We start from the raw sequence: 13,927 nt of genomic DNA, 5'->3' as shown, positions 1-13,927 counted from the left end.
TCCAGGGGCGTTTGTGACACACACACTGTCCAGGGGTGTTTGTGACACATACCCTTTCCAATGGGTTTTGTGACACACACGCTGTCCAATGGGGTTTGTGACACACACATTCTCCAATGAGGTTTGTGACACACACGCTGTCCAGGGTGGTTTGTGACACACACTTTCCAATGGGGTTCGTGACACACACACTGTCCAAAGGGGTTTGTGACACACACGCTGTCCAGGGATATTTTGGACACACACAGTTTCCAGGGGGGCTTGTGACACATGCTGTCCAATGGGGTTTGTGACACACGCTGTCCAATTGGGTTTGTGACACACACGCTATCCAATGGGGTTTGCGACAGCCACGCTCTCCAATGGGGTTTGTGACACACACCCTGTCTAAGGGTGTTTGTGACACAAACACTGTCCAGGGGGGTTTGTGACACACACTGTCCAATGGGGTTCGTGACACACACACTGTCCAAAGGGGTTTGTGACACACACGCTGTCCAGGGATATTTTGGACACACACAGTTTCCAGGGGGGCTTGTGACACACGCTGTCCAATGGAGTTTGTGACACACACGCTGTCTAATAGGGTTTCTGACACATACACTCTTCAATGGGGTTTGTGACACACACGCTGTCCAAGTGGGGTTGTGACCCACACGCTTTCCAATGCGGTTTGTGACACACATGCTGTGCAATGGGGTTTGTCACTCACAGGTTGTGCAATGAGGTTTGTGTGACACACGCTCTGCAATGGGGTTTGTGACACACAGGCTTTCCAATGGCGTTTGTGAGACACACCCTGTCCAGGGGTGTTTGTGACACGCACAGTTTCCAGGGCGATTGTGACACACGTTGTCCAATTAGGTTTGTGACACACACGCTCTGCAACGGGATTTCTTACACACTCGCTGTCTAATGGGAATTGTGACACAGACAGTGTTCAATGGGGTTGTGACATACACACTTTCCAATGTGGTTTGTGACACACACCCTGTCCAAGGGGATTTGTGACACACACAATGTCCAACGGGGTTTGTGACATGCACGCTGTTTAATGAGGTTTATGTCACAGACACTGTCCAATGGCGGTTGTGACACACACCCTGTCCAGGAGCGTTTGTGACACAAACGGTGTCCAGGGGTGTTTGTGACACACACCCTGTCCAATGGGGATTGTGACACACACGCTATCCAGGGGTATTTTGTACACACACAGTTTCCAGGGGGTTTGTGACACACACGCTGTCCAATGGGGTTTGTGACACACGCACTGTCAAATGGGGTTTGTGACACATATCCTGTCCAGAAACGTTTGTGACACAAACGCTGTCCAGGGGTGTTTGTGACACACACCCTGTCCAATGGGGTTTGTGACACAGACGCTGTCCAAAGGGTTTTGTGACACACACGATGTCCATGGGCGTTTGTGACACAAATGGTGTCCAGGGGCGTTTGTGACACACACGCTCTCCAATTGGGTTTGTGACACACACCCAGTCCAGGGGCGTTTTTGACACAAAAGGTGTCCAGGGGTTTTTGTGACACATACTCTGTCCAATGGGTTTTTGTCACAAACACTGTCCAATGGGGTTTGTGACAGACATGCTGTCCAGGGGCGTTTGTGACACACAACCTGTCCAGGGGCGTTTCTGACACAAACGGTGTCCAGGGGTGTTTGTGACACACAACCTGTCCAATGGGATTTGTGTCACACATACTGTCTAATGGGGTTTGTGACACATAGGCTGTTCACTGGGGTTTGTGACACACACAATGTCAATGGGGTTGTGACATACAAACTCTCCAATGGGGTTTGTGACACACACGCTGTCCAGGGGCATTTGTGACACAAACGGTGTCCAGGGGTGTTTGTGACACACAAGCTGTCTAATGAGGTTTGTGACACACACACTCTACAGTGGGGTTTGTGACACACGCTCAGTCCAGGGGCGTTTGTGACACAAAAGATGTCCAGGGGTGTTTTTGACACACAACCTGTGCAATGGGGTCTGTGACACACACACTGTCCATTGGTTTTTCTGATACACACGCTGTCCAGGGGGGTTTGTGACACACACGCTGTCCAATGGGCTTTGTGACACACACAAAGTGCAATGGGGTTTGTAACACACACTCTGTTCAGGGGTGTTTGTGATATACACCCTGTGCAGGGGCGTTTGTGACACACACGCTGCCAGGGGTGTTTGTGACACACACCCTGTCCAATGGGGTTTGTGACACACACATTGTCCAATGGGGTTCGTGACACACACACTCTCCAATGGGGTTCGTGACACACGCGCTGTCCAGGGGCGTTTGTGACACTAACGGTGTCCAGGTGTGTTTGTGACACACACCCTGTCCAATGGGGTTTGTGACACACACGCTGTGGCCGTGGGTGTCAGGCCTTGATACAACAGACACAAAACCTTGGGAGAGAGGTGATCACAGTAAAACGCTTAAAGATAATGAGCTAGCACACTTGATTTAGTCTTTATTTAAAAATACACACGGCTGCTGTCTTTTTCCAGTTTAGCTACGATGGGCTCCAATATCTCTATTAATTCTAACTACAACACGTGACAAAAATTAAGGGGGGAAAGCTTTGTTTTTACAACGGTAAATACAGTCTAAATCATAATTTGGGAAACAGATAAAGGGGTGTAGCAGATGAGGCACAGACTCTCTTTAAGATGCAGAGAGACATTTAATACAAACTCAGGTTTGCATTTGAAACATCGCGGACCTCTGTCCTTGATGTACCGATCCTGTATCAATCCCTCTGTCCCTGATGGTTTATGTCCCACACAGTCCTTGCTGCTTGTGTTGTTCCACCAGCGCTTGTTCTCACACTGTGACTCTTGCAATTTCTCACGGGCCTGATGTCACAACCCTGCCACATCTCCCCTTCTTTGTTTAACAGTTGCAGCCATAGCAGCGTGTCACTGCACAGCCATTGCACCATTAAAGCTTTTTTCAACCTTTTGTTGTGCACAAGAGAAGACACATGGTACACAATCAATAAGTACAGACTCCACATACAAACATTCTAAGCAGCAGGTTAAAGGGCCGTGTTTCGCAATTTTTGTGGCTCCCATAACTCTTACAGAATCGCTACTTAATATTCCCTGCATAGTGTTTAACACAGAATAATGAGCTCCCAGTCAACTAAGAATTCTCATTCTCTGTTCTCCAAGTCAGGATCTATATTAATATATTACTGAGCTGTCGGTTTAAGAGGGTGTAAAAACTCCGTGGGAGACTCCTCACGATCCTGTTTAATCTCAGAAGGTTTTGGCGTATTTACAGCTTTAGGCGCAGCGTGTCTAATCCCGTATAAAATGCACTGGCGATACCAATGCAGCCTGTGCCCCGATATAAGGATATCAGGATCCCACCCTGGACTGACCGAGGGACAATTTTGATCTCATGTTCTCTGTGTATTCTACACCAATTGCTGTTCTTCAACAAACCTTTTACTGGTTTGCATTTCTTTCCCTGATTATCCTTTTTCAAAACAAATGGATCTGAAGGGGACAAAGACAATGCATATGTAACATTATGTATTGTGTAATATGCCTTATGTAATAGGCAATATATGATTTAAAATAGATATCTTACTACATATTACATGTAGCACATTCCTATACTACAGATCTCAAAGTATACCCACCTAGACCTGTGAAGCATATTAATATTATTTACAGTGGCCACCATTAATTACAATATTCATTCAGATTCTCCCTGGTTGACGCCCTGTTGAACAGCAAACGATCCTTTTCCAATGTCAGAAAACACAGCCTGGGGGGAATTTCTCACGAATCCTCCTGCCGATTGTCCACTACCTACTTCACAATCACAATAACAGACAATTGGTGAACCCTAAGTACTGGACTATAAAATCCCCCAAGACACAAGTAACAACAACAACAAACCACTAAAGACACAAATAATTATACAATTGCTAAGGCACAAACAGCAAAATCACTAAAGGTACCTTTATCAAATTGCTGTTCCCTCGTTTTTCTCTTTAATTTATTGTTTTCTCATTTCCCTCTTTAATTTTTTATTTCTTTCTTTGTTTAAGTAACCCAGTTTACCAAAATGCGCAGACGCGAATGCGCAGACCCAACGCGCTGGTGTCGCCCACGTCTCGCGCAGGCAGCGTGCCAACCCAACCAGACAATGAAAGTGCCTTATCTCATTGATGGGGTTTTACCCGCGTCCCGAGCTGGTCCGAGGAGCTGTGGTCCCTTCCAGGAATTCCCCGGTGCCGGCACAAGGTCCCAGAGATCCTGGGATCCACGGGAGGTCAGGCAGATTATCCCATCCTCGTCGCCAGAAATGATACCGAAAAGTCGGCAAACAGACTCTTTAACACTGTTTTGAAAGTGTTAAAAAGCAGGCACTTCTATTACAGCGCGCTGGGGGATCGCTCCTCTAATCGAGTGTGCGTTCCGCTTTCCTCTGGTTTCACAGATCATGGAACTCCTCAAACAGCAAAACATGCCAACCAATGTTACAGACGTCTCGTGCTCTTTCACCAGCGCGTGCAGCAGCAACGAGAAATCTGGAATGAGCATCTACAGAAACACGTACGTATTTACCCAATTCAGAACAATGCGTTACATCCGCTGGCCGTACTTCATTGGCAGTAACCCCTCCTGGATTAACACCCTCTGTGGATGGCGCGGGTGCCAACTGTTGGCAATCAGGGCAGGACATAAGAACGCTCCTGGCCTGATCCACTGTAATTTGAAGTTGTCGTTTTAACGCCTTTGCACTCTGGTGAAAGAATTTATGTGATCATTTCGCTTGTGCCAAGGCTTTAGGCACAGCGAGCGGCACAGCTCGTGCATCGGCCCTCCTACTGCCTTCCGCAAGTGGTCCTGGAAGGGCCACTGCGAGAGCGGGTGTGCATTGCATAATACCTATGATGTCTATGATTTATTAGAAACCATAGCATTCTCAATTCAGCCATCAAAAGAGGATTATCCTCTTCCTTAAGAAAAGAAGCTTCCAGGCGGTTAAGTATGCCAGCCGCATAATATGAGCCAGTTACAACATTCAAAGGCTTGTTACAGAACACCTCAAAGCGATCCTAACAGCTGTCAGCTCAAGAACTTGTTTGACTCTTGGTCTCTTTTTCTACCTTGTGTTTGCAGCACTGGGTATCTGAGTTTAGCCATGTAATTACAACTTTATGTGAGCGACCAGAGGCATCAGTAAATAGAGTCTTGTCGCTTACTGGTCGTTGCTGACAGCAGCATGTATTGCCAATTCTCCTTCGTTGTAGGAAGAAATATACCTTCAGGTCTACCCCACACATAGCATATAAACATTCTCTGCCTTTAATTATTGGTTTTGCATACATTTCTTTTATTATCCAAACTGTTTTCATTGGTGTGTGAGCTAGAAAAACCCATACGGCCACAGTCACCTTTCTCCCTCCTTGAGCTCTCCTGACCTGCGGTTCCACCACTGGTGTCTTCTTTCTTGATCCCTCTTGACTGGCAGGTGCGCTCCAACCCTCTTTATCCATCACTCTTCCTCATGGGTTCACCTCCTTCCTTGCTTTTCCTTTGCATGTTGCTCCCCCTGAAGAGAAACACACAGAGGACTGAGCTACACCAGCCCAAGGGCACTACAGTCAGACAGGGGCTGAGTCCGGGGCTGACACCTCCCCACACCCCACAGCGCGCCCACCTTGCCTTGGCACCAGCCCCTGGCACAGCCCTTCCCCTCAGCTCTGCCCTCCCTGCAACACAGCTTCCGCACGTGCCCTGCTCAGGCTGGACCCCAATGTCACGGGTTAGAGATGTTACAGCTCAGTACAAGTGCCCACGGTCCTCACCTGCTCTTTGGTACTTGCGGAGGGTCACGTCGCTGTGCCCCAGGGCACTGGCCTGCACGGCCCTGCCCGGCAGCGGGAGCGTCTGGAGCTGCCGGCTGGTTCTCCAGCTTTAGGGTCACCCGCAGCAGCCCGCTCTCCTCAGCTCTGCACACCCAGCCAGTTGCGCCGCCCAGGCAAAGTCAGCTTCACCCTCTGCCCTACACCTCACCTGCAAACAGCCAACTCTTCAGCTGACAACCGTCCAAAACCCACCAACAAACCCTCCAAATCTCAGCCTTTCGCTTTCAACTGCTGCCTCTAGTGCATCTCACAGACAAGCCTCCAAAATCCCCTCATCCTGCAATAATACTCCAGCCTGCGGGAACAACCGCCACAATACCATGCAAACACCAACCAGTTCTGGCACGGAAATATCGCTTTCTCCTCCAGATCCCACCTACACCAACTGCTGACAAACACACACTGTCCTCACCAAAGCCAAACGCTGCAACAACCAGCGACAACTCAAATGTGCGTGTGCGGCGCAAAACCGCAGGTGTGAGCTAACGCAGAGCTGGGCTTGACAGCTGCACAGTGTGCACCCTGCGGCTTAACGTGGCCAGTCACTGCCATTCCGCCTTCTCCCTGGGAGAAGCGCATGAGCACAGGCTGCTTCAAGGCACGATGCGAACGGTTTGGATCTCCGGGTCTCTGAGGGCGAGAGCGATAAATGTGACCTGTGCGTGGCGCAGGAGCTTCCCGTCCACTTGCTCCTCCATTCAGTCAGGTGCTGCAAGAGAGGGACAGAGAAAGAAACAGTTAGGACCGGATTAACAAACTCGTCATCCCTGTCCCCAAACCTGCAGGCGTCCTAGGAGGCCTGATCTAAGTTTGGCTCTTCTCCCGCTCTTTGCTGGAATACTTCACTGCACAAATTTCTGTCATGAACACTCTCTTAACCAGTCTGATGTGTTCATAGCTGCCAGCCCAGCGTCCATTCCTCAAGGTACCTCAGCATTTCCCTTTGAAACCAGACCTGAGTGCCATCCCGTCCTGAGCTCCCTCAGCATTGCCCCCTGCAGCCTGCCCGACGCCATCTCCTCCCCGAGGTCCCTCAGCCTTTCCCGCCAAAGTCCCCCCGATGTCACCCCCTCCCTGAGGTCCCTCAGCCTTTCCCGCCAAAGCCCCCCCGATGTCACCCCCTCCCTGAGGTCCCTCAGCCTTTCCCGCCAAAGCCCCCCCGATGTCACCCCCTCCCCGAGGTCCCTCAGCCTTTCCTGTCAAAGCCCCCCCGATGTCACCCCCTCCCTGAGGTCCCTCAGCCTTTCCCGCCAAAGCCCCCCCGATGTCACCCCCTCCCCGAGGTCCCTCAGCCTTTCCCGCCAAAGCCTCCCCGATGTCACCCTCTCCCTGAGGTCCCTCAGCCTTTCCCGCCCAAGCTCCTTCCGCGCCGTCCCGCCCTCAGGCTCCTCCGCCGCTCCCTCCGTTCCCGGCCCCTCCCCGCGGCAGCGCTGCCCCCGCCCCTCGCGCCCTCTGGCGCCGCCCCGGCGCCGCCCCCTCCCGCTCGCCTTCCTCCCTCTGCCCTGTGGCACCACGGGCTCCCCACTCCGCCCCACGGCCCCGCCCGAGCCCCGCGCAGCGCTCAGCCCGGGGCTCCCTTCCCTCACAGCCGCCCGCGTGTTTCCCCCTCGCCCCTTGCTCGGCCCGGCCCGGGGCCGCGCTGTTGCGGCTGCCTGCCCCTCGCCTTCCTCCTGCCCAAACCAGCCCGTCCCTCCCCCTCCAGCCTCCCCCCTCAGCCGGGACCGGGGCGGCCCCGTCCGGTCTCCCCGGTGTCCGCCCGCCCCTCGCTCACCGCCGGCCCCGCCGCTCCTCGCGCGCTCCTCCCGCCGCCGCAACGGCGGCACGCACTCCTCCGCCCCCGCACTTACGCAGCGTCGCCCCGCCCATCCGGCGCAGGAGCCAATCCCGTCCGCGCCCGCCACCGGGCCCCGCCCCCCCTCCCGGCCCGGAGCCGCGGGCGGCCGCAGAGCGGCGCTGTCCGCCCACAGCGCGGCCCCGGCCCCGGCGGGGCAGCGGCAGCGGGGCCGGGAGCGCTCGGGCTGCGCCTGCCCGGGACGGCCCGGGGCCGAGGGCTCCGCCGCCTGCCCGGGACGGCCCGGGACCGAGGGCTCCGCCGCTGCAGCCCGTTTCGTGCCGCTTGCACCCCCGGCTTACACGGCTGCAGCCTTCCTGCTGCTTTAGCTCACGCATCTTTCTTCCTTCTACCTGCACAGCAGCTCACACTCACAAACGTTGCAGAAGAATCTACAAACATTACAAAGATAGACCACGGACCACAGCTTCCTGAGCTTTCGGGTTAAAGTTCCTGTAGATCCCCATGTTTCAATAAAACAGACACCACCAGTAGAGCTGCTGCCTCTGCCGTCTTTGGTCAGAAAGAAGTGACAACACCAGAAAACACATTGGCAGCCGGTGCTTTGACCAGTGAAGGTGGCATCTACAAAAGTCTGATTAAACCAAACAGCCTGAGGTCTTTATCAAGCTGCAGATCTGCCAGGCATGCTGAAATGCCTGAAATTTACTCCTGCAATATTCCACAATGGAACAGCCCTTCATCTCAAATCTCATCTCAAAGTTCCAAACCAGTACATTAAAAGCTGTCACTAGGTATTAGAAGACCACTGCAAGATCGTATTGCTTTTTGAGTTCAATACGAATTTTTCAATAAACCAAAACGCAAGCAGTTTCTGCAGTCTGTGGCTCATCCTCCTGTTCATTCCTTAGCACTGCAGCAATCGGTTTTTATACGACGTGTCAGCAGAGGCGTTTGAAAAACCCCAAACAAAACTTATTCCACTCCACGGACCCCCTCGCTGCCCCCCCTCACCCTGAGCCCCACGATCAGCACTTGGTGTGGGAGAGGAGCACAGCTCGACATGTTGTATCTGGGATGCTGTATCTATTACGCTGTACCTAGGATGCTCTATCTGGGATGCTGTATCTGGGATGCTGTACCTGGGATGCTGTATCTGGGATGGCATATCTGGGATGTTGTATCCGGGAGACTGTATCTAGAATGCTGTATCTAGGATGCCGTATCTAGGATGCCGTATCTAGGATACTGTATCTAGGATGTCCAGGTTCAAAAGTCAATAAACCCTCAGATCTGGCAAAATCTTGTCCTGCCACAGCTGGAGATATGAAGGTCCGGCCAATAGGTTCAGGTTTCCGTAGCTCCTTAAAACAAATCAGAAGAGTTTGGGGTAACATTATGATAGATACAATCGTTCAAAAACAGCTGCTGTAGAACTCCTGTTGTAAATAGGTAAAATTTAAGTGTGTAAAAAAAGAAACCGTCTTTCAAAATGCTGTTAAGAATTATATAACAATTACCTTAAATGAAATATCTCCCTGAAGTAGCAATCTGTCACCTGTAATCACTGACTACCCAGGGAAAGAATTCTATATATTGTCGATAGTGTACAGGATCCCTCTCGTTCTTTTGCAAAACAAAAATCACAAAGCTTTTTCTGGGTGAACAGATGTTACAGAAACGTTAGCACATCTGTAAGGTGAATTCCAGAGGGCACAATGTAAGTTTAGGTCTGTAGCATGAAATTCCCTCGGTTCAGGGTACAGGCAGGCATTACAGATACATAAAAACTAAACAAAAGGAAAAAAATAAACCACTCTGGAAACCTGTGCCCAAATTAATATCAGTTCATGATATTTTTAGTCCCAGTAAAGATACCTAGGAATGCTATAGGGCCTCATTTCTTCTGTGAAGTAGCACTCTTTTCACCTTCCACGAGGTCTGCAGATTCTTCATATCCTTACTGGTTTTGTCAGTTGCCATAACCCTGGTATTATATCTCGTAATATAACAAACTTTCCTTAAGTGGAAACTAACATTCCGGGCTATTATTCAAATTCAATAGTATTTCTTAGTTTAGTAAGAACTGATTGTATACTGACTATTAAGCAAAGATGTTTATTTGTGAAATACTAGACCGCTTTTGAAAACATTTTGCTTTAATTAGTAGAGTTTACTTATGGAATAAATCAGAATTTTTTTTTGAGTTCAGAGAACTTAGTAAATCAATGCAGTGTGTATCTCTTTCAAAATTGCTCTAGAACAAAATCACATCATCTGTGCAAATTTCAGTAAGAAGTTGCCTTTTGTTTACCCCTTCCAATCGAGAACTAGGAAATGGAGCAATAAGTGGTAATAAAAGCACCAGTGGCAAGAGCATTGTTTAAGAAACCTTTGTAGAAATGAGATAAACATCTGTTTCCTGTCTGCCACGGCTTCTTATTTTACAGGTACCAAGAGCACCAATAATTTGGTGTGTGGTCACGCACACTCATTACCTAAAAATATCCGAAGAAGGGTTGCTATATAAAAATTATAAACAGGTAAAGAAATGCTCCCTATATTTCAGCCTAAATAGACACTGGACAGTAGCAATTTCTTCTCCATTTAACATCTAAATTATAATGAACTTTTGGCTGGAAAGAATGTGAAAATTTGTTATCACGCAATTCAACAAAAATTGCACTGGTCAGCTATAAGAAATGGATGGAAATATCACGTAATCCCATGCAGTTGAAATAAATATGCATCCAATACAGCAATAGAATGCAAAGCGTTTTATTGTAAAGGTTGATGGAATTACACCCCTCTTGCAGCCTGTTCCTTGACGTTGAAATCAAGGAAGGAATCATGTTTTTGCAGTTGTGTTACTTCTGCTAAAGGAGAATCTTCATAATCTGTCAGTTAATAATGAGGTAGTCATTTAGAGATAAAAGGGTCCCAAGTTAGAAGTGTCTGATGTTACAGCTGTAAACATAACCAAAAAAATGAAAGGGGATGGTAAAATAGGCTTAAGCACGTGAGATTTTTTAATCAGATAATTTTAGTTTAGAACTTCAAGAAAATGCAATAAAATCTGATGAAAGCGCTCCTTCTCTTTTCCTCAGTGTGCTCTGTGTATTAATACATTTTTCACCTAAAACAGCAAGTGTGTTGGCATCTGAATCTTGACAGGCATACACATAATAAAAACTTAATTTGAGAGAAAAAAGCCTCAAAAATTTGAGTATTTCAAGAACTTTAGGACAAAGAAAGAAATGTATTTAATGCCTGCCTGCCCGTTGTCTTTGAGGTAACTGAAAGGTACTATGAAACAAATCACTCTTGATAATACAAGAGTGAACAAGGCCTTTTTACTAGTGGAAAACAAACAAAATTATAATGTATGGGCCCAGCAAATGCTTGACTGCTTCCTGAAAAAAATGCTAATTACAGCCAGATTCACTTTACAGAATGAACGATTTACTAGCAAAAAAATAAGTTAAATTATAAAAACAGCAACAGACGCTTTACCTGCATGCTGGAGCTGACCACTGTGGTGACCGATGTACTAGAATCTCTATGCACTTGCAGGCTGATTAAAGTTGTCTTCTTGTGAGCCACAGCAAAACGAGATCCCACAGCAAAATACACTAAACCACGAGGAGCGTCGCTTTCAAGGACCGTTATAAAAGCAAATCTGGCACTGCTGTTCAATGCAGCTCCTGTGCTTACAGCATAAAGCTCAACAAAAAAATACGTCTCAAATTCAGGTACCTGTAAAGGAGGGATGATTTTCATGTCATTATAAGACCCACTAATTATTTGTTTTTAAAAAGTTTGCATTATTTTGTATGCACAATGGATACTAACACTATAAGCATGCCTCTTGAAATGTGCAGTAAGTGCAAGGAAGTATTAATATATCCTAAAAATAATAATGTTGCAGCAATGCCACGTGCAATAATGACATCGTGAATTTTTGCATGGGACTCTACCGCAATAAAACAGCTATTTGTATACTACACGTATTGTTACCGTAAATTTGCCATAAGACAAGATGATAAATGCTTTAAGAGCTCAATTTTCCAGATTATGGAGTTACACAGCTGTACATTTTGTAAGGAATTTGCTCTTTCACTTAATTTTTGCCTTATGAAAAGGCATGTACCCACCTTCTTACCTGTGTAAAAAACTCCATAGAAGAGTGAGTATGCAGTTTTGAATCTTCAGTTAATATTGACTGTATTTTTATATTGAACTCTGCTAACCACAGTTTTGAATAGTCTGGAAATACAGGCTATTGAATTTCAGCGTTCACATGTCAAAGAATTAGTCTAGGAATTTCTACAAACTGAATGCCTGTTTATTGAAAATAAGGTAGCAATATTAAATTACACTATGACGTGTTGCCCTACCTTTGATTTTCTATCTACACTACAGATATAACATGTTTAGAAATAGATATCCGATTCCTGAGATTCCATAAATAATTGGAAATATGGCATCCGAACCTATTAGATGCACTGAGGAAGCAGCAAACCAGCAAAAAAAAACCTCCATAGTTCTTTACAAGACAACAGCATTATAAAAAAAAGTTGGTAATTGAAGACGATTTCAAGTACAGAATTTTGTTCCGGGTCTGGATTTTTGGAAATTCTACTGTAATTCTAGGAAAGCAGGATCCAGCTCTTAGCAAATGAAGTCAGTGCAACTGACCAAGCAAAAACTTTCTAAAAGCTAGATGTCATACCGTACGCCATAAAAACGTAAAATATTTATTGAATGCATTTATTACTTCATCATTTCATAATGTATTTGTTGCTAATTTATAAGCTATTTTATGGAAGAAGAACTGGAAGAAGAATTAAAGAATATTTGGGGGGGCTAAACAGCATATATTTTTAATCGAGTAGTCATCCAGTAATTATTTACATGGAATGATCTTGACTAATGGATGACAGGCACAAATTCACTGTAGCGCCACAGGGAACTAACCTTCCATTAGCACCTGTTTGAGTGGCACACGCTTGTGCTTCATGTGGTATAAATGCATGTTTCTAACGCTGCCAGTCCGCTGTCATTAAATAATGAAGACACTCCTCGGGAATAAACAGGTTCAAAATCCCAGTTTGCTCAGCGAGGCCACCTGTGATCCGCTCATGCATATATTTTATTCCTTGGCTCTGTAATTTTAAAATTACATCCGAAGATGCAGAAGGAAAATAGCCCTCTGAGCTAAGGGAATGCACACAGTTCCCTAGTGGGAAATGATTGTTTCCCACATCCTACATCTTGCGTTGTTTTCTAAAGTGTAGTCAGACAAACTGTAGAAACCTTCTCATATTGTCTTTCTTCCATTCCCCAGACCTCAGCTTTGCCACTAGCCTGACGGTTCAGATAGTTTATCGGAAAATTTCAAACTCTCCACTCTGAAAGAATGACAAACATTAATCTTCCCTTTCTTAAGGGACTGTTCTAAGCACCAGGTGTTCAAACAAAATTATTGTTTCCTTTTTTTTTTCCAGTAAAAATTGTTGCAATAAAAGCGTTTTGGTTTTTTTTTTTTGTAGAATGAGGTGTTATTAGTTGCAGGATATGCTTTCTATAAAACACCCTAAGAAGTCCTTTAACTGATTAAAAATTTACTGTGTGGAGGATAAGAATGCAGCAAATGAATACACATCTCACTGAGATAACTCCATTCTTTTTTCTTATGGTTCTATAAAAGATCTGCATTTTACTCTTCAAATTAAATACTCATCTTCCCAAGTTTTTAGCAGTCACCATGGACGCAGCACAAGTCTGTAAATAAACATGTATTTGCAGAGGAGCTGAGCAGATGTCAAGTTACCATCTCCAGACTGTGTCCCATACATCACTTCCTCCAGATCAGAGGGTTTTTTCAGTCTTGATAAGCTGCAATTCAACACCACAGGGCTATACACAAATGAGTAATAATTACTTACATTCTCAGGCTTTAGTTCAATGGAGATGTTGCACAACGTTTGACCTGCCATGCAGGTAGTGGATCCCACCACGGATACAAGTTCATTCTCCAAGTTCACGCCATCCTTCAGAAGGACAACAGCTGTTTTATTAAAGGTCACACGCCAAAAGATCTTCACCTCTTCAAAAGCCCGATAAGCAAATCGAGAGTATATATGTACTGAAGGAGATCACTATTGTTTTAGGAAACATAAACCACGGAGGTAACACACGTTTTCTGTTATGATTCAAAG

This window comes from Nesoenas mayeri (genome assembly GCF_963082525.1).
Source record: "Nesoenas mayeri genome assembly, contig: SCAFFOLD_41, whole genome shotgun sequence".
In the NCBI taxonomy this organism is placed as follows: Eukaryota; Metazoa; Chordata; class Aves; order Columbiformes; family Columbidae; genus Nesoenas; species Nesoenas mayeri.
This window is presented reverse-complemented; position numbering follows the sequence as displayed.